Source organism: Lissotriton helveticus, chromosome 3_2 (assembly GCF_964261635.1).
Source record: "Lissotriton helveticus chromosome 3_2, aLisHel1.1, whole genome shotgun sequence".
Taxonomy (NCBI): Eukaryota; Metazoa; Chordata; class Amphibia; order Caudata; family Salamandridae; genus Lissotriton; species Lissotriton helveticus.
In genome coordinates this window covers 389,459,839-389,487,510 of record NC_136062.1, presented here as the reverse complement: position 1 = coordinate 389,487,510, position 27,672 = coordinate 389,459,839, and the positions used below count along the sequence as shown (strand labels likewise).

General features: G+C 51.8%; 1 protein-coding gene and 1 pseudogene across 3 annotated transcripts in view; one reads left to right on the top strand and one right to left on the bottom strand.

Moving 5' to 3' along the window:
• CTTN (cortactin) overlaps positions 1–27,672 on the bottom strand; it is a 277,969-nt gene that overhangs the window by 30,604 nt on the left and 219,693 nt on the right. The gene's annotated exons all lie outside the window — the stretch shown is intronic.
• LOC144826404 (uncharacterized) lies at positions 4,933–27,672 on the top strand (annotated as a pseudogene).

Genomic DNA, 27,672 nt, shown 5'->3' with positions numbered 1-27,672 from the left:
ACGAGAGAACGAGAGAGAACGAGAGAGAACGAGAGAGAACGAGAGAGAACGAGAGAGAGAGAACGAGAGAGAGAATGAGAACGAGAGAGAACGAGAGAGAACGAGAACAACAGAGAGAGAGAGGGAACGAGAGAACGAGAGAGAACGAGAGAGAAAACGAGGAGAGAACGAGAACAAGAGAGAACGAGAGAAAACGAAAACAAGAGAGAACGAGAACAAGAGAGAGAACGAGAGAGAACGAGAACAAGAGAGAACGAGAACAAGAGAGAACGAGAACAAGAGAGAACGAGAACAAGAGAGAACGAGAGCAAGAGAGAACGAGAACAAGAGAGAACGAGAACAAGAGAGAACGAGAGAGAGACCGAGAGAGAGAGAGAGCGAACGAGAGAGAGAGCGAACGAGAGAGAACAAGAGAGAACAAGAGAGAACGAGAACGAGAGAGAACAAGAGAACGAGAACAAGAGAAAACGAGAGAGAACGAGAGAACGAGAGAGAACAAGAGAACGAGAGTAACGAGAGAGAACAAGAGTAAACGAGAGAGAACAAGAGAAAACGAGAGAGAACAAGAGAAAACGAGAGAGAACAAGAGAAAACGAGAGAGAACAAGAGAGAACGAGAACAAGAGAGAACGAGAACAAGAGAGACGAGAACAAGAGAGAACGAGAACAAGAGAGACGAGAACAAGAGAGACGAGAACAAGAGAGAACGAGAACAAGAGAGAACGAGAACAAGAGAGAACGAGAGAACGAGAGAGAGAACGAGAGAGAGAACGAGAACAAGAGAGAACGAGAACAAGAGAGAACGAGAGAGAGAGAACGAGAGAGAGAACGAGAGAGAGAACGAGAACGAGAGAACGAGAACAAGAGAGAACGAGAACAAGAGAGAACGAGAACAAGAGAGCACGAGAACGAGGGAGAACGAGGGAGAACGAGGGAGAACGAGGGAGAACGAGGGAGAACGAGGGAGAACGAGGGAGAACGAGGGAGAACGAGGGAGAACGAGGGAGAACGAGGGAGAACGAGAGAGAACGAGAGAGAGAGAACGAGGGAAAGAGAACGAGAGAGAACAAGAGAGAACGAGAGAGAACGAGAGAGAACGAGAGAGAACGAGAGAGAACGAGAGAGAACGAGAGAGAACGAGAGAGAACGAGAGAGAACGAGAGAGAACGAGAGAGAACGAGAGAGAACGAGAGAGAACGAGAGAGAACGAGAGAGAGAGAACGAGAGAGAGAATGAGAACGAGAGAGAACGAGAGAGAACGAGAACAACAGAGAGAGAGAGGGAACGAGAGAACGAGAGAGAACGAGAGAGAAAACGAGGAGAGAACGAGAACAAGAGAACGAGAGAAAACGAAAACAAGAGAGAACGAGAACAAGAGAGAACGAGAACAAGAGAGAGAACAAGAGAGAACGAGAACAAGAGAGAACGAGAACAAGAGAGAACGAGAACAAGAGAGAACGAGAACAAGAGAGAACGAGAACAAGAGAGAACGAGAACAAGAGAGAACGAGAGAGAGACCGAGAGAGAGAGAGAGCGAACGAGAGAGAGAGCGAACGAGAACAGGAAAGAACGAGGGAGAACGAGAGAGAACGAGAACAAGAGAGAACGAGAACAAGAGAACGAGAACAAGAGAAAACGAGAGAGAGAGAGATTGAGAACGAGAGAGAGAGAGAATGAGAACAAGAGAGAACGAGAGAGAGAATGAGAACAAGAGAGAATGAGAGAGAGAGAACGAGAACAAGAGAGAACGAGAACGAGTACGAGAGAGAGTACGAGAGAGCGAGTACGAGAGAGAGAGTACGAGAGAGAGAGTACGAGAGAGAGAGAGAACGAGAGAGAGAACGAGAACAAGAGAACGAGAACGAGAGAGAACGAGAACGAGAGAGAACGAGAGCGAGAACGAGAGAGAAAACGAGAACAAGAGAGAACGAGAGAGAGAACGAGAGAGAGAACGAGAGAGAGAACGAGAGAGAGAACGAGAGAGAGAACGAGAGAGAGAACGAGAGAGAGAACAAGAGAGAACGAGAGAGAGAACAAGAGAGAACGAGAGAGAGAACAAGAGAGAACGAGAGAGAGACCGAGAGAGAGAGAGAACGAGGGAAAGAGAACGAGAGAGAACAAGAGAGAACGAGAGAGAACGAGAGAGAACGAGAGAGAACGAGAGAGAACGAGAGAGAACGAGAGAGAACGAGAGAGAGAACGAGAGAGAGAACGAGAGAGAGAATGAGAACGAGAGAGAACGAGAGAGAACGAGAACAACAGAGAGAGAGAGGGAACGAGAGAACGAGAGAGAACGAGAGAGAAAACGAGGAGAGAACGAGAACAAGAGAGAACGAGAGAAAACGAAAACAAGAGAGAACGAGAACAAGAGAGAACGAGAACAAGAGAGAACGAGAGCGAACGAGAACAAGAGAGAACGAGAACAAGAGAGAACGAGAGCAAGAGAGAACGAGAGCAAGAGAGAACGAGAACAAGAGAGAACGAGAACAAGAGAGAACGAGAGAGAGACCGAGAGAGAGAGAGAGCGAACGAGAGAGAGAGCGAACGAGAGAGAACAAGAGAGAACAAGAGAGAACGAGAACGAGAGAGAACAAGAGAACGAGAACAAGAGAAAACGAGAGAGAACGAGAACAAGAGAGAACAAGAGAACAAGAACGAGAGAGAACAAGAGAACGAGAGAGAACAAGAGAACGAGAGTAAACGAGAGAGAACAAGAGTAAACGAGAGAGAACAAGAGAAAACGAGAGAGAACAAGAGAAAACGAGAGAGAACAAGAGAGAACGAGAACAAGAGAGAACGAGAACAAGAGAGACGAGAACAAGAGAGAACGAGAACAAGAGAGACGAGAACAAGAGAGAACGAGAACAAGAGAGAACGAGAACAAGAGAGAACGAGAACAAGAGAGAACGAGAGAGAGAACGAGAGAGAGAACGAGAACAAGAGAGAACGAGAACAAGAGAGAACGAGAGAGAGAGAACGAGAGAGAGAGAACGAGAGAGAGAACGAGAACGAGAGAACGAGAACAAGAGAGAACGAGAACAAGAGAGAACGAGAACAAGAGAGAACGAGAACAAGAGAGAACGAGAACAAGAGAGAACGAGAGAGAGAACGAGAGAGAGAACGAGAGAGAGAACGAGGGAACGAGGGAACAAGAGAGAATGAGAGAGAACGAGAGAACGAGAGCACGAAAGAGAACGAGAACGAGAGAACGAGAACAAGAGCACGAGAGAGCACGAGAGAGAACGAGAGAACAAGAGAGAACGAGAGAGAACAAGAGAGAACAAGAGAACAAGAGAGAACGAGAGAGAACAAGAGAGAGAGAACAAGAGAGAACGAGAACAAGAGAGAGAGAGAACGAGAACAAGAGAGAACGAGAACAAGAACGAGCACAAGAGAGCACGAGAACAAGAGAGAGAGAGAGAACGAGAACAAGAGAGAACAAGAGAGAACGAGAGAGAGAGGGAGAACGAGGGAGAACGAGGGAGAACGAGAGAGAGAACGAGAGAGAGAACGAGAGAGAGAACGAGAGAGAGAACGAGGGAAAGAGAACGAGAGAGAACGAGAGAGAACGAGAGAGAACGAGAGAGAACGAGAGAGAACGAGAGAGAACGAGAGAGAACGAGAGAGAGAGAACGAGAGAGAATGAGAACGAGAGAGAACGAGAGAGAACGAGAACAACAGAGAGAGAGAGGGAACGAGAGAACGAGAGAGAACGAGAGAGAAAACGAGGAGAGAACGAGAACAAGAGAACGAGAGAAAACGAAAACAAGAGAGAACGAGAACAAGAGAGAACGAGAACAAGAGAGAGAACGAGAGAGAACGAGAACAAGAGAGAACGAGAACAAGAGAGAACGAGAACAAGAGAGAACGAGAACAAGAGAGAACGAGAACAAGAGAGAACGAGAACAAGAGAGAACGAGAACAAGAGAGAACGAGAGAGAGACCGAGAGAGAGAGAGAGCGAACGAGAGAGAGAGCGAACGAGAGAGAACAAGAGAGAACGAGAACGAGAGAGAACAAGAGAACGAGAGAGAACGAGAGTAAACGAGAGAGAACAAGAGTAAACGAGAGAGAACAAGAGAAAACGAGAGAGAACAAGAGAAAACGAGAGAACAAGAGAGAACGAGAACAAGAGAGAACGAGAACAAGAGAGAACGAGAACAAGAGAGAACGAGAACAAGAGAGACGAGAACGAGAGAACGAGAACAAGAGAGAACAAGAACAAGAGAGAACGAGAGAACGAGAGAGAGAACGAGAGAAAACGAGAACAAGAGAGAACGAGAACAAGAGAGAACGAGAGAGAGAGAACGAGAGAGAGAACGAGAGAGAGAACGAGAACGAGAGAACGAGAACAAGAGAGAACGAGAACAAGAGAGAACGAGAACAAGAGAGAACGAGAACAAGAGAGAACGAGAACAAGAGAGAACGAGAACAAGAGAGAACGAGAGAGAGAACGAGAGCGAGAACGAGAGAACGAGAGAGAGAACGAGGGAACGAGGGAACAAGAGAGAATGAGAGAGAACAAGAGAACGAGAGCACGAGAGAGAACGAGAACGAGAGAACGAGAACAAGAGCACGAGAGAGCACGAGAGAGAACGAGAGAACAAGAGAACAAGAGAGAACGAGAGAACAAGAGAGAACAAGAGAACAAGAGAGAACGAGAGAGAACAAGAGAGAGAGAACAAGAGAGAACGAGAACAAGAGAGAGAGAGAACGAGAACAAGAGAGAGAGAGAACAAGAACGAGAACAAGAGAGCACGAGAACAAGAGAGGGAGAGAGAACGAGAACAAGAGAGAACGAGAGAGAGAGAGGGAGAACGAGGGAGAACGAGGGAGAACGAGGGAGAACGAGGGAGAACGAGGGAGAACGAGAGAGAACGAGAGAGAGAACGAGAGAGAGAACGAGAGAGAGAACGAGAGAGAACGAGAGAGAGAGAGAACGAGCGAGAGAACGAGCAAGAGAACGAGCAAGAGAACGAGCAAGAGAACGAGCAAGAGAACGAGCAAGAGAACGAGCAAGAGAACGAGCAAGAGAACGAGCAAGAGAACGAGAGAACGAGAGAGAGAATGAGAGAACGAGAGAGAGAATGAGAGAACGAGCGGGAGAATGAGAGAACGAGAGAGAGAATGAGAGAACGAGCGAGAATGAGAGAACGAGCGAGAACGAGCGAGAGAACGAGCGAGAGAACGAGCGAGAGAACGAGCGAGAGAACGAGCGAGAGAACGAGCAAGAGAACGAGCAAGAGAACGAGCAAGAGAACGAGCAAGAGAACGAGCAAGAGAACGAGCAAGAGAACGAGCATGAGAACGAGCAAGAGAACGAGAATGAGAGAACGAGAGAGAACGAGAGAGAGAATGAGAGAACGAGAGAACGAGCGAGAGAACGAGAGAACGAGCGAGAGAACGAGAGAACGAGCGAGAGAACGAGCGAGAGAACGAGAGAACGAGCGAGAGAACGAGCGAGAGAACGAGAGAACGAGCGAGAGAACGAGCGAGAGAACGAGCGAGAGAACGAGCGAGAGAACGAGCGAGAGAACGAGAGAACGAGCGAGAAAACGAGAGAGAGAGAGAATGAGCGAGAGAACGAGCAAGAGAACGAGCAAGAGAACGAGCGAGAGAACGAGCGAGAGAACGAGCGAGAGAACGAGCGAGAGAACGAGCGAGAGAACGAGCGAGAGAACGAGCGAGAGAACGAGCGAGAGAACGAGCGAGAGAACGAGCGAGAGAACGAGCGAGAGAACGAGCGAGAGAATGAGAGAACGAGAGAGAGAATGAGAGAACGAGAGAGAGAATGAGAGAACGAGCGACAGAATGAGAGAATGAGAGAACGAGCGAGAGAACGAGCGAGAGAACGAGCAAGAGAACGAGCGAGAGAACGAGCGAGAGAACGAGCGAGAGAACGAGCGAGAGAACGAGAGAACGAGAGAACGAGAGAACGAGAGAACGAGAGAACGAGAGAACGAGAGAACGAGAGAACGAGAGAACGAGAGAAAACGAATGAGAGCACGAGAGAGAACGAGAGAGCACGAGCGAGAGCACGAGCGAGAGCACGAGCGAGAGCACGAGCGAGAGCACGAGCGAGAGCACGAGCGAGAGCACGAGCGAGAGCACGAGCGAGAGCACGAGCGAGAGCACGAGAGAGAGCACGAGAGAGAGCACGAGAGAGAGCACGAGAACAAGAGAGAACGAGAACGAGTACGAGAGAGAGTACGAGAGAGAGTACGAGAGAGAGTACGAGAGAGAGTACGAGAGAGAGTACGAGAGAGAGTACGAGAGAGAGTACGAGAACAAGAGAGAACGAGAACGAGAGAGAGAACGAGAACGAGAGAGAGAACGAGAGAGAAAACGAGAACAAGAGAGAACAAGAGAGAACGAGAGAGAGAACGAGAGAAAGAGAACAAGAGAGAGAACGAGAGAGAGAACAAGAACAAGAGAGAGAACAAGAACAAGAGAGAACGAGAACAAGAGAGACCGAGAACAAGAGAGAACGAGAGAGAGACCGAGAGAGAGAGAGAACGAGAGAAAGAAAACGAGAGAAAGAGAACGAGAGAGCACGAGAGAGAACGAGAGAGAGAGAACGAGAACGAGAGAACGAGAGAGAACAAGAGAGAACAAGAGAGAACGAGCGAGAACAAGAGAACGAGAACGAGAGAACGAGAGAGAACGAGAGAACGAGAGAGAGAACGAGAGAGAGAATGAGAGAGAGAATGAGAACAAGAGAGAACGAGAGAGAGAGAATGAGAACAACAGAGAGAGAGGGAACGAGAGAGGGAACGAGAGAGAACGAGAGAGAAAACGAGGAGAGAACGAGAACAAGAGAGAGAACGAGAACAAGAACAAGAGAGAACGAGAACAAGAGAGAACGAGAACAAGAGTGAACGAGAACAAGAGAGAACGAGAACAAGAGAGTACGAGAACAAGAGAGTACGAGAACAAGAGAGTACGAGAACAAGAGAGAACGAGAGAGAGAACGAGAACAAGAGAGAACGAGAGAGAGACCGAGAGAGAGAGACCGAGAGAGAGAGCGAACGAGAGAGAACAAGAGAGAACGAGAACGAGAGAGAACAAGAGAACGAGAACAAGAGAGAACAAGAGAACAAGAGAACGAGAGAGAACAAGAGAACGAGAGAGAACAAGAGAACGAGAGAGAACAAGAGAACGAGAGAGAACGAGAGAGAACGAACGAGAGAGAACGAGAGAGAGAGCGAACGAGAGAGAACAAAAGAGAACAAGAGAGAACGAGAGAGAACAAGAGAACGAGAACAAGAGAGAGAACAAGAGAACAAGAGAACGAGAGAGAACAAGAGAACGAGAGAGAACGAGAGAGAACGAGAGAGAACGAGAGAGAACGAGAGAGAACAAGAGAAAACGAGAGAGAACAAGAGAAAACGAGAGAGAACAAGAGAAAACGAGAGACAAGAGAAAACGAGAGACAAGAGAAAACGAGAGAGAACAAGAGAAAACGAGAACAAGAGAGAACGAGAACAAGAGAGAACGAGAACAAGAGAGAACGAGAACAAGAGAGAACGAGAACGAGAGAGAACGAGAGAACGAGAGAGAACGAGAGAACGAGAACAAGAGAGAACGAGAACACGAGAACGAGAGAGAGAGAACGAGAGAGAACGAGAGAGAGAGAACGAGAGAGAACGAGAGAGAGAGAACGAGAGAGAGAACGAGAGAGAGAGAACGAGAGAGAGAACGAGAGAGAGAGAACGAGAGAGAGAACGAGAGAGAGAACGAGAGAGAGAACGAGAGAGAGAACGAGAGAGAACGAGAGAGAGAAAGAGAGAGAGAAAGAGAGAGAGAAAGAGAACGAGAGAGAGAGAGAACGAGAGAGAGAGAACGAGAGAGAGAGAACGAGAGAGAGAACGAGAGAGAGAGAACGAGAGAGAGAGCACGAGAGAGAACGAGAGAGAGAGAGAGAACGAGAGAGAAAGAGAGAGAACGAGAGAGAAAGAGAGAGAACGAGAGAGAGAGAGAGAACGTGAGAGAGAGAGAGAACGAGAGAGAGAGAGAGCACGAGAGAGAGAGAACGAGAGAGAGAGAACGAGAACAAGAGAGAACGAGAACAAGAGAGAACGAGAACAAGAGAGAACGAGAGAACGAGAACAAGAGAGAACGAGAGAGAGAACGAGAGAGAGAACGAGAGAGAGAGAACAAGAGAGAACGAGGGAACGAGAGAGAGAACGAGAGAGAGAACGAGAGAGAGAACACGAGAGAGAGAGAACACGAGAGAGAGAGAGCACGAGAGAGCACGAGAGAGAACAAGAGAGAACAAGAGAGAACAAGAACAAGTGAGAACGAGAACAAGAGACAACGAGAACAAGAGAGAACGAGAACAAGAGAGAACGAGAGAGAGAACGAGAGAGAGAACGAGAGAGAGAACGAGAGAGAGAACGAGAGAGAGAACGAGAACAAGAGAGAACGAGAGAGAGAACGAGAGAGAGAACGAGAGAGAGAACGAGAGAGAGAACGAGAGAGAGAACGAGAGAGAGAACGAGAGAACGAGAGAGAGAATGAGAGAACGAGAGAGAGAATGAGAGAACGAGCGACAGAATGAGAGAACAAGAGAGAACGAGAGAGAGAGAACGAGAGAGAGAGAACGAGAGAGAGAGAACGAGAGAGAGAGAACGAGAGAGAGAGAACGAGAGAGAGAACGAGAGAACGAGAGAGAGAACGAGAGAGAGAACGAGAGAACGAGAGAGAGAACGAGAGAGAGAAAGAGCACGAGAGAGAGAGAGAGCACGAGAGAGAGAGAGAGCACGAGAGAGAGAGAGAGCACGAGAGAGAGAGAGAGCACGAGAGAGAGAGAGAGCACGAGAGAGAGAGAGAGCACGAGAGAGAGAGAGAGCACGAGAGAGAGAGAGAGCACGAGAGAGAGAGAGAGCACGAGAGAGAGAACGAGAACAAGAGAGAACGAGAACAAGAGAGTACGAGAACAAGAGAGAACGAGAACAAGAGAGAACGAGAGAGAGAACGAGAACAAGAGAGAACGAGAGAGAGACCGAGAGAGAGAGAGCGAACGAGAGAGAACAAGAGAGAACGAGAACGAGAGAGAACAAGAGAACGAGAACAAGAGAGAACAAGAGAGAACGAGAGAGAACGAGAGAGAACGAGAGAGAACGAGAGAGAACGAGAGAGAACGAGAGAGAACGAGAGAGAACGAGAGAGAACGAGAGAGAACGAGAGAGAACAAGAGAACGAGAGAGAACGAGAGAGAACGAGAGAGAACGAGAGAGAACGAGAGAGAACAAGAGAACGAGAGAGAACGAGAGAGAACGAGAGAGAACGAGAGAGAACGAGAGAGAACGAGAGAGAACAAGAGAACGAGAGAGAACGAGAGAGAACGAGAGAGAACGAGAGAGAACGAGAGAGAACGAGAGAGAACGAGAGAGAACGAGAGAGAACAAGAGAGAACGAGAGAGAACAAGAGAACGAGAGAGAACGAGAGAGAACGAGAGAGAACGAGAGAGAACAAGAGAACGAGAGAGAACGAGAGAGAACGAGAGAGAACGAGAGAACGAGAGAGAACGAGAGAGAACGAGAGAGAACGAGAGAGAACGAGAGAGAACGAGAGAGAACGAGAGAGAACGAGAGAGAACGAGAGAGAACGAGAGAGAACGAGAGAGAACGAGAGAGAGAGCGAACGAGAGAGAACAAGAGAGAACAAGAGAGAACGAGAACGAGAGAGAACAAGAGAACGAGAACAAGAGAGAACGAGAGAGAACAAGAGAACAAGAGAACGAGAGAGAACAAGAGAACGAGAGAGAACGAGAGAGAACGAGAGAGAACGAGAGAGAACGAGAGAGAACAAGAGAAAACGAGAGAAGAGAAAACGAGAGAGAACAAGAGAAAACGAGAGAGAACAAGAGAAAACGAGAGAGAAGAGAAAACGAGAGACAAGAGAAAACGAGAACAAGAGAGAACGAGAACAAGAGAAAACGAGAACAAGAGAGAACGAGAACAAGAGAGAACGAGAACAAGAGAGAACGAGAACAAGAGAGAACGAGAACAAGAGAGAACGAGAACAAGAGAGAACGAGAGAGAGAGAACGAGAGAGAGAGAACGAGAGAACGAGAGAGAACGAGAGAACGAGAACAAGAGAGAACGAGAACGAGAGAGAACGAGAGAGAACGAGAGAGAGAGAACGAGAGAGAACGAGAGAGAGAGAACGAGAGAGAACGAGAGAGAGAACGAGAGAGAGAACGAGAGAGAGAACGAGAGAGAGAACGAGAGAGAGAACGAGAGAGAGAACGAGAGAGAGAACGAGAGAGAGAACGAGAGAGAGAACAAGAGAGAGAACGAGAGAGAGAAAGAGAGAGAGAAAGAGAGAGAGAAAGAGAACGAGAGAGAGAGAGAACGAGAGAGAGAGAACGAGAGAGAGAACGAGAGAGAGAGAACGAGAGAGAGAACGAGAGAGAGAACGAGAGAGAGAACGAGAGAGAGAGAACGAGAGAGAGAGCACGAGAGAGAACGAGAGAGAGAGAGAGAACGAGAGAGAGAGAGAGAGAACGAGAGAGAGAGAGAGAGAACGAGAGAGAGAGAGAGAACGAGAGAGAGAGAGAACGAGAACAAGAGAGAACGAGAACAAGAGAGAACGAGAACAAGAGAGAACGAGAGAACGAGAACAAGAGAACGAGAACAAGAGAGAACGAGAGAGAGAACGAGAGAGAGAACGAGAGAGAGAACGAGAGAGAGAGAACAAGAGAGAACGAGGGAACGAGAGAGAGAACGAGAGAGAGAACACGAGAGAGAGAGAACACGAGAGAGAGAGAACACGAGAGAGCACGAGAGAGCACGAGAGAGCACGAGAGAGAACAAGAGAGAACAAGAGAGAACAAGAGAGAACAAGAGAGAACAAGAGAGAACAAGAGAGAACAAGAGAGAACAAGAGAGAACAAGAGAGAACAAGAGAGAACAAGAGACAACGAGAACAAGAGACAACGAGAACAAGAGACAACGAGAGAGAGAACGAGAGAGAGAACGAGAGAGAGAACGAGAGAGAGAACGAGAGAGAGAACGAGAGAGAGAACGAGAGAGAGAACGAGAGAGAGAACGAGAGAGAGAACGAGAGAGAGAACGAGAGAGAGAACGAGGGAAAGAGAACGAGAGAGAACGAGAGAGAACAAGAGAGAACAAGAGAGAACAAGAGAGAACAAGAGAGAACAAGAGAGAACAAGAGAGAACAAGAGACAACGAGAACAAGAGACAACGAGAACAAGAGACAACGAGAGAGAGAACGAGAGAGAGAACGAGAGAGAGAACGAGAGAGAGAACGAGAGAGAGAACGAGAGAGAGAACGAGAGAGAGAACGAGAGAGAGAACGAGAGAGAGAACGAGAGAGAGAACGAGAGAGAGAATGAGAGAGAGAATGAGAGAGAGAATGAGAGAACGAGAGAACGAGAGAGAGAGAGAGCACGAGAGAGAGAGAGCACGAGAGAGAGAGAGAGCACGAGAGAGAGAACGAGAACAAGAGAGAACGAGAACAAGAGAGAACGAGAACAAGAGAGAACGAGAACAAGAGAGAACGAGAACAAGAGAGAACGAGAACAAGAGAGAACGAGAACAAGAGAGAACGAGAACGAGAGAGAACGAGAACGAGAGAGAACGAGAACGAGAGAACGAGAACGAGAGAACGAGAACGAGAGAGAACGAGAGAGAGAGAACGAGAGAACGAGAACGAGAGAGAGAGAACGAGAGAACGAGAACGAGAGAACGAGAACGAGAGAACGAGAACGAGAGAACGAGAACGAGAACGAGAGAGAGAACGAGAGAGAGAACGAGAGAGAGAACGAGAGAGAGAACGAGAGAGAGAAAGAGAACGAGAGAGAGAGAGAGAACTAGAGAGAGAAAGAACGAGAGAGAGAGAACGAGAGAGAGAGCACGAGAGAGAGCACGAGAGAGAGAGAGCACGAGAGAGAGAGAGCACGAGAGAGAGAGAGCACGAGAGAGAACGAGAGAGAGAGAGAACGAGAGAGAGAGAGAGAGAACGAGAGAGAGAGAGAGAGAACGAGAGAGAGAGAGAGAGAACGAGAGAGAGAGAGAGAACGAGAGAGAGAAAGAGCACGAGAGAGAGAACAAGAACAAGAGAGAACGAGAGAGAGAGAACGAGAACAAGAGAGAACGAGAACAAGAGAGAACGAGAACAAGAGAGAACGAGAACAAGAGAGAACGAGAACAAGAGAGAACGAGAACGAGAGAGAACGAGAACGAGAACAAGAGAGAGAACGAGAGAGAGAACGAGGGAACGAGAGAGAGAACGAGAGAGCACGAGAGAGAGAGCACGAGAGCACGAGAGAGAGAGCACGAGAGCACGAGAGAGCACGAGAGAGCACGAGAGAGCACGAGAGAGAACAAGAGAGAACGAGGGAACGAGAGAGAACGAGGGAACGAGAGAGAACGAGGGAACGAGAGAGAGAACGAGAGAGAACACGAGAGAGAGCACGAGAGAGCACGAGAGAGCACGAGAGAGCACGAGAGAGCACGAGAGAGAACAAGAGAGAACAAGAGAACAAGAGAACAAGAGAACAAGAGAGAACAAGAGAACAAGAGAACACAAGAGAGAACAAGAGAGAACAAGAGAACAAGAGAGAACAAGAGAGAACAAGAGAGAACAAGAGAGAACAAGAGAGAACAAGAGAGAACAAGAGAGAACAAGAGAGAACGAGAACAAGTGAGAACGAGAACAAGAGAGAACGAGAGAGAGAACGAGAGAGAGAACGAGAGAGAGAACGAGAGAGAGAACGAGAGAGAGAACGAGAGAGAGAACGAGAGAGAGAACGAGAGAGAGAACGAGAGAGAGAACGAGAGAGAGAACGAGAGAGAACGAGAGAGAACGAGAGAGAGAACGAGAGAGAGAACGAGAGAGAGAACGAGAGAGAGAACGAGAAAGAACGAGAGAACGAGAGAGCACGAGAGAGAACGAGAACGAGAGAGAACGAGAACAAGAGAGCACGAGAGAGCACGAGAGAACAAGAGAGAACGAGAGAACAAGAGAGAACGAGAGCACGAGAGAGCACGAGAGAACAAGAGAGAACGAGAGAACAAGAGAGAACGAGAGAACAAGAGAGAACGAGAGAACAAGAGAGAACGAGAGAACAAGAGAGAACGAGAGAACGAGAGAACGAGAGAGAACAAGAGAGAGAGAACAAGAGAGAACGAGAGAACAAGAGAGAACGAGAGAACAAGAGAGAACGAGAGAGAACAAGAGAGAGAGAACAAGAGAGAACGAGAGAGAACAAGAGAGAGAGAACAAGAGAGAACAAGAGAGAGAACGAGAACAAGAGAGCACGAGAACAAGAGAGAGAGAGAACGAGAACAAGAGAGCACGAGAACAAGAACGAGAACAAGAGAGCACGAGAACAAGAGAGAGAGAGAACGAGAACAAGAGAGAACAAGAGAACGAGAGAGAGAACGAGAGAGAACGAGGGAGAACGAGGGAGAACGAGGGAGAACGAGGGAGAACGAGAGAAAGAGAGAAAGAGAGAGAGAGAACGAGCGAGAGAACGAGCGAGAGAACGAGCGAGAGAACGAGCAAGAGAACGAGCAAGAGAACGAGCAAGAGAACGAGCAAGAGAACGAGAATGAGAATGAGAGAACGAGAATGAGAGAACGAGAGAGAGAACGAGAGAGAGAACGAGAGAGAGAACGAGAGAGAGAACGAGAGAACGAGAGAGAACGAGAGAGAGAACGAGCAAGAGAACGAGCGAGAGAATGAGAGAACGAGCGAGAGAATGAGAGAACGAGAGAGAGAATGAGAGAACGAGCAAGAGAACGAGCAAGAGAACGAGCGAGAGAACGAGCGAGAGAACGAGCGAGAGAACGAGCGAGAGAACGAGGGGGGGAGAACGAGAGAACGAGAGAACGAGAGAACAAGAGAACGAGAGAACGAGCAAGAGAACGAGCAAGAGAACGAGCAAGAGAACGAGCGAGAGAACGAGCGAACGAGAGAACGAGAGAAAACGAATGAGAGCACGAGAGAGAGAACGAGCGAGAAAATGAGAGAACGAGCGAGAGAATGAGAGAACGAGAGAGAATGAGAGAACGAGAGAGAGAACGAGCGAGAGAACGAGCGAGAACGAGCAAGAGAACGAGCAAGAGAACGAGCAAGAGAACAAGCAAGAGAACGAGCAAGAGAACAAGCAAGAGAACGAGCAAGAGAACGAGCAAGAGAACGAGCAAGAGAACGAGCAAGAGAACGAGCAAGAGAACGAGCGAGAGAACGAGCGAGAGAACGAGCGAACGAGCGAGAGAACGAGCGAACGAGAGAAAACGAATGAGAGCACGAGAGAGAGAACGAGAGAGCACGAGAGAGAGAACGAGAGAGCACGAGAGAGAGAACGAGAGAGAACGAGCGAGAGCACGAGCGAGAGCACGAGCGAGAGCACAAGCGAGAGCACGAGCGAGAGCACGAGCGAGCACGAGAGAGAGCACGAGAGAGAGCACGAGAGAGAGCACGAGAGAGAGCACGAGAGAGAGCACGAGAGAGAGCACGAGCGAGAGAACGAGCGAGAGAACGAGCGAGAGAACGAGCGAGAGAACGAGCGAGAGAACGAGAGAGAGAACGAGAGAGAGAACACGAGAGAGAGAACACGAGAGAGAGAACACGAGAGAGAGAACACGAGAGAGAGAACACGAGAGAGAGAACACGAGAGAGAACACGAGCGAGAGAACGAGCGAGAGAACGAGCGAGAGAACGAGCGAGAACAAGAGAGAACGAGAACAAGAGAGAACGAGAGAGAACGAGAGAACAAGAGAGCACGAGAGAACAAGAGAGAACGAGAGAACAAGAGAGAACGAGAGAACAAGAGAGAACGAGAGAACGAGAGAACGAGAGAGAACAAGAGAGAACGAGAACAAGTGAGAACGAGAGAGAGAACGAGAGAACGAGAGAGAGAACGAGAGAGAGAACGAGAGAGAGAACGAGAGAGAGAACGAGAGAGAGAACGAGAGTGAGAACGAGCGAGAGAACGAGCGAGAGAACGAGCGAGAGAACGAGAACAAGAGAGAACGAGCGAGAGAACGAGAACAAGAGAGAACGAGAGAGAACGAGAACGAGAGAACAAGAGAGCACGAGAGCACGAGAGCTAACGAGAGAGCACGAGAGAGCACGAGAGAGAACAAGAGAGAACGAGAACAAGTGAGAACAAGTGAGAACGAGAGAGAGAGAACGAGAGAGAGAGCACGAGATAGAGAGAGAGCACGAGAGAGAGAGAGCACGAGAGAGAAAGAGCATGAGAGAACGAGAGAACGAGAGAGAAAGAGAGAGAGAACGAGAGAGAACGAGAACAAGAGAGCACGAAAGAGAACGAGAACAAGAGAGAACGAGAACAAGAGAGAACGAGAACAAGAGAGAACAAGAGAGCACGAGAGCACAAGAGAGAACGAGAGCACGAGAGAACAAGAGAGAACAAGAGAGAACGAGAGAACAAGAGAGAACGAGAGAACGAGAGAACGAGAGAACGAGAGAACGAGAGAACGAGAGAACGAGAGAGAACGAGAGAGAACGAGAGAGAACGAGAGAGAACGAGAGAGAACGAGAGAGAACGAGAGAGAACGAGAGAGAGAGAGAGGGAATGAGAGAGAGAGAGGGAGAACGAGAACGAGAGAACGAGAGAGAGAGAGAACGAGAGAGAGAGAGAACGAGAGAGAGAGAGAACGAGAGAGAGAGAGAGAGAACGAGAACAAGAGAGAACGAGAGCACGAGAGATAACAAGAGAGAACGAGAAAGAACAAGAGAGAACGAGAGAGAACAAGAGGGAATGAGAGCACGAGAGAGAACGAGAGAGAGAGAGAGAACGAGAACAAGAGAGAACGAGAGAACGAGAGAACGAGAGAACAAGAGAACAAGAGGGAATGAGAGAGAGAGAGGGAGAACGAGAACGAGAGAACGAGAGAGAGAGAACGAGAGAGAGAGAACGAGAGAGAGAGAGAGAACGAGAGAGAGAGAGAGAAACGAGAACGAGAGAACGAGAGAACGAGAGAGAGAGAACAAGAGGGAATGAGAGAGAGAGAGGGAGAACGAGAGAACGAGAACGAGAAGAACAAGAGAGAACGAGAACAAGAACAAGAGAGAGAGAGAACGAGAACGAACGAGAGAGAACAAGAGAGAACAAGAGAGAACAAGAGAGAACAAGAGAGAACAAGAGAGAACAAGAGAGAACAAGAGAGAACAAGAGAGAACAAGAGAGAACAAGAGAGAACAAGAGAGAACGAGAGAGAACGAGAACAAGAGAGAACGAGAGAGAGAACGAGAACAAGAGAGAACGAGAGAGAGAACGAGAACAAGAGAGAACGAGAGAGAGAACGAGAACAAGAGAGAACGAGAGAGAGAACGAGAGAGAGAGAGAACGAGAGAGAGAGAGAGAACGAGAGAGAGAGAGAGAGAGAGAGAGAGAGAGAGAGAGAACGAGAGAGAGAGAGAGAACGAGAACAAGAGAGAGAGAGAGAACGAGAGAGAGAGAGAGAACGAGAGAGAGAGAGAACGAGAGAGAGAGAGAGAACGAGAGAGAGAGAGAACGAGAGAGAGAGAGAGAACGAGAGAGAGAGAGAGAACGAGAGAGAGAGAGAGAACGAGAGAGAGAGAGAGAACGAGAGAGAGAGAGAACGAGAGAGAGAGAGAGAGAACGGAACAAGAGAACGAGAGAGAGAACGAGAACAAGAGAGAACGAGAGAGAGAACGAGAACAAGAGAGAACGAGAGAGAGAACGAGAGAGAACGAGAGAGAGAACGAGAGAGAGAGAGAACGAGAGAGAGAGAGAACGAGAGAGAGAGAGAACGAGAGAGAGAGAGAGAACGAGAGAGAGAGAGAACGAGAGAGAGAGAGAGAGAACGAGAGAGAGAGAGAGAGAGAACGAGAACAAGAGAGAGAGAGAGAACAAGAGAGAGAGAGAGAACGAGAGAGAGAGAGAGAACGAGAGAGAGAGAGAGAACGAGAGAGAGAGAGAGAGAACGAGAGAGAGAGAGAGAGAACGAGAGAGAGAACGAGAGAACGAGAGAGAGAACGAGAGAGAGAACGAGAGAGAGAACGAGGGGGAGAAGAGGGGGAGAAAGGGGAGAAAGGGGGAGAAAGGGGGAGAAAGGGGGAGAAAGAGGGAGAAAGAGGGAGAGAGAGAGAGAGAACGAGAGAGAGAGAGAACGAGAGAGAGAGAGAGAGAACGAGGGAGAAAGGGGGAGAAAGGGGGAGAAAGGGGGAGAAAGGGGGAGAAAGGGGGAGAAAGGGGGAGAAAGGGGGAGAAAGAGGGAGAAAGAGAGAGAGAGAGAGAGAGAGAGAGAGACACAGAGAGACACAGAGAGACACAGAGAGAGAGAGAGAGAGAAGAGAGAGAGAGAGAGAGAGAGAGAGAGAGAGAGAGAGAGAGAGAGAGAGAGAGAGAGAGAGAGAGAGAGAGAGGGACACAGAGAGAGAAAGAGAGAGAAAGAGAGAAAATAACTTGAAGAGATGCGACCAGCGACTACAGACTCGGTTACAATAGGAAGCCAAAAGGTGCCAAAGGCAAGAGCCCAAAGGCAAGCCAGAACCTGAGCAATGCATTGGAAACAGCCAGCAGGACAAGTAGCTCACCAAGGGCACACCCAACCCCAAAAAGGGTAAAGAGGGCCAATAGCATCAGCCCCAACCCGCTGTAGCAGGTAGCATATGCCACCAGCAAACGGCAATAGAGACCTTAAAGTGGCTTACACAGGAACAGAAGAGCGCCCGACCGGGCAGCATGAAGCCAAAGGGAGGTACAACCACAATATAGACTCACAGACCGTAATCAATGAACACTGCCATCAGAAGAACTTTCCCACAGGCGTAGCTTTCACAAGAGTAGGTAAATCCAAAGAGAGAGGTCAAAAACACCAAGTCAACGAATGGTGGGAAGAGTCCAATACCAACACTCCAAAAGACACGGACAGCGATGAACACCAAAAAGGGTGCATATGACAATTGGAAAACCACTCCAGGAAGTGTTAGCAAAAAGGAACCATGGCAACTAGCAACCACCTAAAAAGAGTGCCCCACATATGGAGGTATTGGTCCAAACTTCGCAACCACGACAAGAGGTGGCAACTTAGGAAGAGGAAACCAAGACAACCGGTATGTAGACAAAGTATATGCCGGACCATCCCTAGCAACATCCGGGCAGGTAGGAACAGTTTGCGAAAGTAGATGGCACCAAGGAAAAACATAGAACACCGTACAATGGACCTTCAATCGGTGCATGGAGTCCACATGATCTCCAGGCCCAGGTGAGATTAGCAAGGCTATATACAAGCGTACAAGTACCCCAAGGAGTATGTATACCGCAGACAACGGGGAACACCTCTTAGGGCAATATGCCAGGCCAAAGGAATGCAGCAACAAACCAAACCCATGAACAGAGTTCCGGGCCGTAATAAAATTACCGAGCTGAACCAATGGCCGAAAACCACAAGCAGAGGACACAGCAACCTGTGGTACACGGCCACAGAAAGCCAACAGGCAACTCAAAGCAAATCGCATCCAAGAGATGCTAATAAAAGGGCAAACAACCTGTACCACATAAAAAAAAGACGAAAGTCTCACTGCGTATGTGAAACTCAGAGCGCATCTAAAGGTTCACTGCCTATGTTAAACACAGCACATCTGTGTCGACATGGCGTCGAAACGAAACATGTCAGCGCCCATTGTGCCTCGTAAGACGCCGACTTGGCAGCCTCCGGCGCCGAAAATATGATAAGCTCCCCCTCTGAAGAGGTCGCCGGGGCCAATGAGGCAATCTTACGGGGCCGCCCCGGCGCTGGCTCCGCCTCATCCAGAGTGGGCTCCGATTCCAGAGAAAGGAGCAGAGGAGGCGAGCCGTCCCGGTGCCAAACCTAGCTCCGGACCAGCAGCCGCCTGCCCGGAAGGCTGGAGTGTGCTCAAGTCAGGTCTATGAGCACGGGCAACCACCTGCAGGCCACTGGGAGTCCCGCGGGGACCCAGGTAGGCCGTGCCCTAACGACCCCACGTGGAGCATAGAGGGGGAGCCAGCCGGGCCGCGTCTTAACGACACCATATCTCAGATGTTCCTGGGAGGCAAGAACTCAATTGGCGGGGCGAACCTACCAGCGAGTCCGTCGGAGACCCCACAAGAAGAGGAGGTCGCGAGGATGCCCCAGGAACGGTAGAGGACCCAAGAAAGCCCGGACTGTCCGTAGCAGGCACCGGGCAATCCCCCGGTGCACTGCACGGGTGGCTGCCGGTTTTGGGTCCCTGGGGGCCGATTGTTACAGGGTTGTTTTTGCAGCATAGCTGCAAAATCGGCCCTGTAACAAAATCGGCCGAAAACCAGCCGTGGCAAAGCGCTCAGCGGCACCCTCAACCCTCGGAAGGGGGGCTGGGGCCGGCCGAGCACTTTGCCAGGGCCGGTTTTGGTTCCTAAGCCAGCCTTGGACCCAAGGGAGGCCTGCAAGGCCGTAGCATAAGCCTCCATTAGGGCCTAAGTCGCCTCCACATTCTCAAAGGGTGGATAGAGGGGGGCGGCCATCGGGAGCTCACGTCAGGAAAGTTCAGGGAACCAGAACCCCTGACAAGAGAAGAATGTGAGGTTGATGACCTAGGCGACAAGCGCCTCGACTTACCAAGTGGAGAATGACAGCCCCGGGCGATCGACTGCTGAAACGGACAGTAGAGGGACCTGCAGTCTACGACTAGGCCGGGGGGTGAGAAGACTCCGACCGGGACAGCCGTGTCGAAAGAAGCTTCATATGGCGCTCCCGCCGACACATCGGTTTCAGACGTTGGCAGGTTTCACAGTCCGTGGAGTCATGGTGCTCGCCCAGACACCACATTCAAATAAGATGCAGGTGTGTCGCACACATTTGCCGTGAACAAGAATTACAAGATGTAAAGCCCGAAGGCATTAAACACTGTTCCGGACGCAAAGCGTCGAAAAAGGGCCCTGAAAACAGGCCAGAGGAGCTCACTCCGGATCCGCGTTGCACGCGGAAAAGAAGGAGACTGATGTTGGCGCGCCGGGAGGGAGTTATATGACCTCGCTGACGTCACGTACGAGGACGTCAGGGCGAGGTTGTATGGCGCAGTCCCCCGGCGCGCAGGGGTGCCGCTGTAAAAAAATTCCATAACAAGTCTCTCACCTGGAGATATCCTAAGTTAAGGAATCTGTTGCTAGATGTCTATCAGATCGGTACTGTTAGACGGACCGGGAGGGTCGGCCGAGGATACGGGGAGAGGTCTCCGGGGAGAGCCGTCTCCAGTGAATCGTACAGACAAGTAACTTCCCCCCCACAGACGGACACCACACAATGATAAAGTTCAACGATACTTTATAGACAATTCTTCAAGTACGGTAGAATGGTACAAGGAGGTCTGGACTCAGGGGTCCCCTCTATTCTGGTCTCTGTTCGGGAAGAGGGTAGCGGGACAGTCTTGTTACCAAAACGATGGAAAATAGCTCTCAATCCTCGAGCTCGGTGGTGTAGATGAACGGGCCGCGGCGGAGCCAGCAGGTCCCGAGATGGATGAAGGCAGACGACGGTCCGCGGCAGAGCCAGCAGGTCCCGATGAAGGTGGTGGTTACAAACGGTCCGCGGCTACGCCAGCAGGTCCCGACGACGATGAAGGATAGGGTGGTTCCCAAAGCCGCGGCAGCGCCAGCAGGCAAGACGAGGGTGCACAAGACAGAGCTACGGCAGCGCCAGTAGTCCGTCAAGGATGAGTTCTTCTTTGCGTCTCTCGACTCCAAGATACAACTGCCGTCCTGCTCTGGAGCTGCCCCAGTTATAGGGCTGGTGTGCTTTGATGTCCGGACCCTCGCACTTGGAGGTCGGGAGGTCCGGGATGAGGGGGTTCAGACACCCAGCAGGGGGGTGGAGCCAGCGTCCGGGGAGGCGATGGGCGAGCGGCACTTGGCGGGTGAGAGCCATCGACACCTCCTGCTCCCATTGACTGACCAAGTAGCCCGCTCACCTCCTGGGTGGATGTTGGTGCCGGAATGTCTGAGGGCTGGCCAGGCCCAGGGTTGAGGTCGATCGGGGGCCAGGCGGCCTCGTGGTGGAGTGTCCAAGATGGCGCCCAGGATGGGCGCGCAGGCCGGTAGTGGGTCGGCCTACGGGGTCAACAGGTTCGAGTGTAGGGGTCCCTGCGGGGACGGTGGACGTGCAATGGTGGGGTGTGGTACTTGCGTGGCTGGTTCGGGCCTGGTTGGGCCGGGGGAGAGCGGCCCTTCATGTGGCCTGTCCAACATGCGTCCCCCCCAGCTGAAGGCGGGGAGAGTTACCCGTTCTCTTGGGGACTCTTCGCGTCGAGGCGGAAGAACCGGGACAGGCCATCTGCGTTGGCGTGATCGGGCCCAGGCCGATGTTCAACTGTGAAGTCCATCCCTTGTAGGGAGATGGACCAGCGTAGTAACTTCGGGTTTTCCCCCCGCATCTGCATCAGCCACTGCAGGGGTCGGTGGTCGGTCTGTACCCGAAAGGGTGTGCCAAAAAGGTAGGGCCGGAGCTTCTTGAGGGCCCATACCACCGCGAAGGCCTCCCTCTCTATGGTGCTCCAGCGTTGTTCCCGTGGTAGGAGTCGCCGGCTGATGAAGGCCACCGGCTGGTCATGGCCTTCGGTGTTCACTTGGGACAGGACTGCCCCAATGCCATGGTCGGAGGCATCCGTCTGGACGATGAACTCCCGGCTGTAGTCGGGGGCCTGGAGCACAGGGGCGGAGCACATGGCGGCTTTCAATTGTTCAAATGCAGCTTGACACTCTGGGGTCCAGTTGACTTTCTGGGGCTGATTTTTTGACGTGAGCTCTGTGAGGGGCCTCACGATAGTACCATAGTCTTTCACGAACCTTCGGTAATAGCCCGTGAGGCCCAGGAAGGCTCGTACCTCGGTCTGGGTAGTGGGGGGCTGCCAGGACTGGATGGCGGCAATTTTTAGCTGCAGAGGGGCCACCAGGCCGCTTCCCACCTGGTGCCCGAGGTAGGTTACAGACCCTTGCCCAATTTGACATTTGCTGGCCTTGATCGTGAGGCCAGCTTGCTGAAGGGCGTGCAGTACTGCTCGGAGGTGGTGGAGGTGCTCGGACCACTGGTTGCTGTATACAGCGATGTCGTCTAAGTAGGCGGCGCTGAAGCCTTCGAGCCCCGCCAGGACCTGATTGACGAGCCGTTGGAATGTTGCTGGGGCATTCTTCATGCCGAAGGGCATGACTGTGAAATGGTAATGGCCATCGGGCGTGGAAAAGGCAGAACGTTCTTGTGCCCGGGGTGTGAGGCCGATTTGCCAGTAGCCCGCCGTCAGGTCGAAGATACTGAGGTAGCGGGCAGCTCCCATGCGGTCGATTAGTTCATCTGCCCGGGGGATGGGATGTGCGTCTGTCCTGGTGACCGCATTCAAGCCCCGGTAGTCGACGCAGAACCGGAGTTCTGGTGTGGTGCCGGGGGCAGCTGCCTTGGGGACCAGTACTACAGGGCTGGCCCAGGGGCTGTCTGAGGGCTCGATGACCCCGAGCGTGAGCATTTTGGCTACTTCCTCCTGGATGCAGGCCCGTACCCGATCTGGCACGCGGTAGGCCCGGTGGCGGATAGGGGGGCTGTCCCCCGTGTCCACATCGTGCGTACACCAGGAAGTGACACCTGGGGTGAGGGAGAACAGGCTGGCGAATTGTGATAGGAGAACTTGGCACTCCTGGTGTTGCTCTCGGGTGAGGGTCTCTGAGAGTCGGACCCCATCTACGGAACCGTCTTTCTCCCGCGTTCGTAGGAGGTCCGGGAGGGGCTCGGAGTCCTCTTCAGCCCCATTGTCTGTGGCCATCAGGAGGCTGAGTTCTGTCCGTACAAAGTGCGGTTTCAGTCTGTTAGCGTGGAGGACCCGGAGGGGGTTCCGGGAAGATTCCAAGTCGATGAGATAGGTAGCCGGACCCTTGCGCTCGACCACCTTGAAGGGCCCTGTCCACTTGTCTTGTAGGGCGCAGGGTTCGGTGGGGGACATCACCCATACCTGTTGCCCAGGTTCAAACTCGATGGAGGAGGCATTCCGGTCATACCACCTTTTCATGTCCTCCTGACTGGCCTCTAGGTTGGCTTTTGCTAGTTCTCGGAATCGCCGGGTCTGGTTGCGGAGTGTTAGGAGGTAGCGGAACACATCTGGTGGGTTCTTTAGAGGGGGCATCTCCCAGCCTTCCTTAACTAGGCTGAGCGGCCCGCGCACGGGGTGTCCATACAGCAGTTCAAATGGGCTGAAGCCCAGGGACTTCTGGGGAACCTCCCGATATGCGAAGAGAAGGCACGGCAACAGTACATCCCACTGGCGACGGAGGGGCTCTTCCAACCCCCCGATCATCCCTTTGAGCGTGCGGTTGAACCGCTCAACGAGTCCGTTTCCTTGAGGGTGATAGGGGGTCGTGAACCGGTAGGTAACCCCGCACTGTTGCCAGAGAGATTTCATGTATTTCGAAATAAAGTTCGTGCCCCTGTCACTGACGACCTCCCGGGGGAAGCCCACCCGGGAGAAGATCCCCATCAGAGCCCGGCCGACTACCGGGGCTGTCACAGTCCGCAGGGGAACAGCCTCCGGGTAGCGGGTGGCGTGGTCCACTAGCACCAGGATGAATCGATGGCCTTGTTTTGTGCGCGGGTCCAGGGGCCCTACGATATCGATTCCGACCCTCTCGAACGGGGTGGTGACCACGGGAAAAGGTTGCAGGGGGGCTTTCAGTTTGCGGCCGCTCTTCCCACTGGCTTGGCACGTGGGGCAAGATCGGCAATGCTGGTGTACATGGTCCCTCATTTTGGGCCAGAAGAAGTGGGTCACCAGGCGGCTATAGGTTTTGTCTTGACCCAAGTGTCCTGCCAGGGGGACATCGTGGGCCAGGTTTAGCAGAAAGTCTCTAAAACGGAGGGGTACCACTAGGACTCGGCTGGCCCCCAGCTCCGCGATTCTTTGCTCACTGTACAGCAGATCATTGTCCCAGTAGACCCAGTGAGTTCCGGAGGTATCCCCTGCGCTTTGGGCTAGCGCTTGCTGGCGGAGTCCCTCGAGGGACTGACAGGTCCTTTGTTCTTGGCGAAATTGTTCTTGCGTGGGCCCCCCCTCTTGAGGCCACTGGTCGAGGTTAGCGAGGTCTGGAGGTTGAGCTGGTTCGGGGGGGACGTCACGGTCGGTGGTTTCGGCGGGGGCGACCGGAGGCGGTGGCGCCGGCCATTCGAGTTCCTCTGGGCGGGTGTTGGCACGGGCGGTCATGGACCGGGTGGTGACGCACGCCCAGTCCGGGACGCCCAGCATCCCCAGGTGCTCTTTTCGTTCGACTGCTGCCCATGGAGAGCTTTCCAGGTCATTACCCAGGAGGCAGTCTACGGGGGCATCATCTCGGACCGTCACCTTCAACATGCCGGAGACCCCTCCCCATTCGAAGGGGACGCAGGCCATCCGACACAGACTTTCTGAGTTATCGGCTGAACGTACAGGGCAGAGAACGTTTGGTAAGTATTGTTCGGGGGTCACCAGGTGACAGCGGACGGCTGTTACACTGGCCCCAGTGTCACGAAGGGCTTCCGCCCGGCGTCCATTGATGCCCACCCATTGGCTGTACTTCTGGGTATTAGCGGGTAGGGGGACCCGCGGGACCATGTCTCTCCCCCCTAGGCAGGCGAGAGCCATGGCGGCTGGCTCCCATTCTGGGTGTTCCTGTTCATATTCTTCTTGTTCCTCTGAGATCCGTTCCTCCCCCAGAGCAGCAGCGGCTACTTGGCGGGGTCTTGGGCTCTGGTACTGGGGGCAGTTTGGGTCGTTTGCATAGTGTCCGACTCGTTGACATCGATGGCAGGTAACATTGGCTCGAGGTCCCGGTCGCGCTGGGGTGCTGCCCCGGTTGGACGGGGGGGTGGGGCTGATAGTGGGGGTGACCGGAGCGTTGCTTCTTCCGCGTCCTTGGCCTCCACCTCCTCGGGGACGGTGCTGACCATTGTTGTTCCGGTTCTGTTCGGAGGACCCATTTCGACTCACTCTGGTGATCTCCCACCGGTCAGCTTCGGCTGCGAGCTGCCGGGGATCCGTTAACTTGCTGTCGAGGAGGTGCTGGCGAAGTTCAATGAAGCAATTGTTCGACAGATGCTCCCATACCATAAGATTGAACAGTTGTTCGTAGGTTGTGACCTTGCTTCCTTTGATCCAGCCCTCGAAGGCTCGGCTAAAGTAATTGACATAGTCCACCCAAGTTGTACCTGGGATGCGGGTGCAGTCTCGGAACCTCTGACGGTACATCTCGGGTGTGAGGCCATAGCGGGTGAGGAGTGCCGCTTTCATATGGTCATAGGAGGTCATCTGCTGGTCCGGGAGTTGCAGCAGGGCGTCGCGGCCCTCATTGAGGAATCTCCCCCACAGACCGGCCCCCCAATCGCTTCTATCGATCCGGTGTGCAGTCATAGCGATTTCATAGGCCTTAAACCATTGCTGGATGTCGTCCTCTCGGAAGTATTCTCGAACGACATCCTTGGGGATGTGTACCTTCTTCTCTGTTGCCCCTGGAGTGTGGGGTTGCTCGGGCACCCCTGTTTCTTTATTCTGTTTGCGTAGGTCGATTTCAGCTAATTTCCGTTCATGTTCATATGCCAGTTTCTTTTCCTTGAGCTCCCTTTGTCTCTGTTTCTCCTCTCTTTCTTCTCGGAGACGCAGGTGCTCTAAGTTGATTTTCTGTTCGGCCAACTTTAGTTCAACGTCCATTTTGAGCCGGGCCATTTCCAGCTCGTGTAGTCGGGTTCTTTCTCGTTCCTGGATCTCGCCTGGCGAGAGACCCGTTCTTCGCTCTTCAGGGCCCATGGGGGTTTGTGCTGTGATGTCTTGATCGGGGGTTCCGGCAGCCCCGGTTTCTGCCCAAGATTCCAGGGCCTGCTTAAAGTCATCTTTGGTATTTAGTCCGGTGGTAGCGATACCTAATTCGATACAGAACTGTTTAAGTTCACGATGGCTGTACTCGCCCAATTTCTCCATCTGGAATTTCTCCGTTGATCCGCTTTCTTTAGTTGACATCGTGATTCGCCGTGGGGTGAGCTACTCTCTGTACGGTTTATGCGGTGATTCGGATCCCGTCGCTGGCCACCAATGTTAGACGGACCGGGAGGGTCGGCCGAGGATACGGGGAGAGGTCTCCGGGGAGAGCCGTCTCCAGTGAATCGTACAGACAAGTAACTTCCCCCCCACAGACGGACACCACACAATGATAAAGTTCAACGATACTTTATAGACAATTCTTCAAGTACGGTAGAATGGTACAAGGAGGTCTGGACTCAGGGGTCCCCTCTATTCTGGTCTCTGTTCGGGAAGAGGGTAGCGGGACAGTCTTGTTACCAAAACGATGGAAAATAGCTCTCAATCCTCGAGCTCGGTGGTGTAGATGAACGGGCCGCGGCGGAGCCAGCAGGTCCCGAGATGGATGAAGGCAGACGACGGTCCGCGGCAGAGCCAGCAGGTCCCGATGAAGGTGGTGGTTACAAACGGTCCGCGGCTACGCCAGCAGGTCCCGACGATGATGAAGGATAGGGTGGTTCCCAAAGCCGCGGCAGCGCCAGCAGGCAAGACGAGGGTGCACAAGACAGAGCTACGGCAGCGCCAGTAGTCCGTCAAGGATGAGTTCTTCTTTGCGTCTCTCGACTCCAAGATACAACTGCCGTCCTGCTCTGGAGCTGCCCCAGTTATAGGGCTGGTGTGCTTTGATGTCCGGACCCTCGCACTTGGAGGTCGGGAGGTCCGGGATGAGGGGGTTCAGACACCCAGCAGGGGGGTGGAGCCAGCGTCCGGGGAGGCGATGGGCGAGCGGCACTTGGCGGGTGAGAGCCATCGACACCTCCTGCTCCCATTGACTGACCAAGTAGCCCGCTCACCTCCTGGGTGGATGTTGGTGCCGGAATGTCTGAGGCCTGGCCAGGCCCAGGGTTGAGGTCGATCGGGGGCCAGGCGGCCTCGTGGTGGAGTGTCCAAGATGGCGCCCAGGATGGGCGCGCAGGCCGGTAGTGGGTCGGCCTACGGGGTCAACAGGTTCGAGTGTAGGGGTCCCTGCGGGGACGGTGGACGTGCAATGGTGGGGTGTGGTACTTGCGTGGCTGGTTCGGGCCTGGTTGGGCCGGGGGAGAGCGGCCCTTCATGTGGCCTGTCCAACAGGTACTTTGACAGGGCTAAAGTTAAGAAAATTGCAGTTCAGTGTTTGCACTATAATATCTTGTGTGTAAAAGAGGGAAGTAGAAGAGATTGAAGGATTCAAGAGTACCTGAGATTTTGATATGCAAAACACACAAGATGATGGACGGAATGTTACACAATGGCAAAATATTCACCCCCAGTCACAGATCTGGGTTTAATCCATCGTTATTTTTCTCACCAAGCCACCCCAGTTCAGACATAGCCATATGCAAATCATTCTTGACCCTGTGCCTCATAGGAACAGTCCAGCCCGAACTGCCAAGCCATGTCTTCCCTGGACCGGAATCAAGCATCCTAGGCCCGGTTTCTGTATATCGGTCTTCTAAAGCGGATCAATTCAGCACCAATATTTTAGCCAATGGGGATACTCATTAATGACATTATGTTTTTTATATGGCCAAGCCATTTACTCCATAACCGGGTTGGCAGGTGAGAGAATTCCTAGGAAATGGCTAAACCTCAAAGGCAAATTAAAAGCCCAGTTAATTTTTTTGTTTTTGTTTTAAAGTTCCAAAAGTGA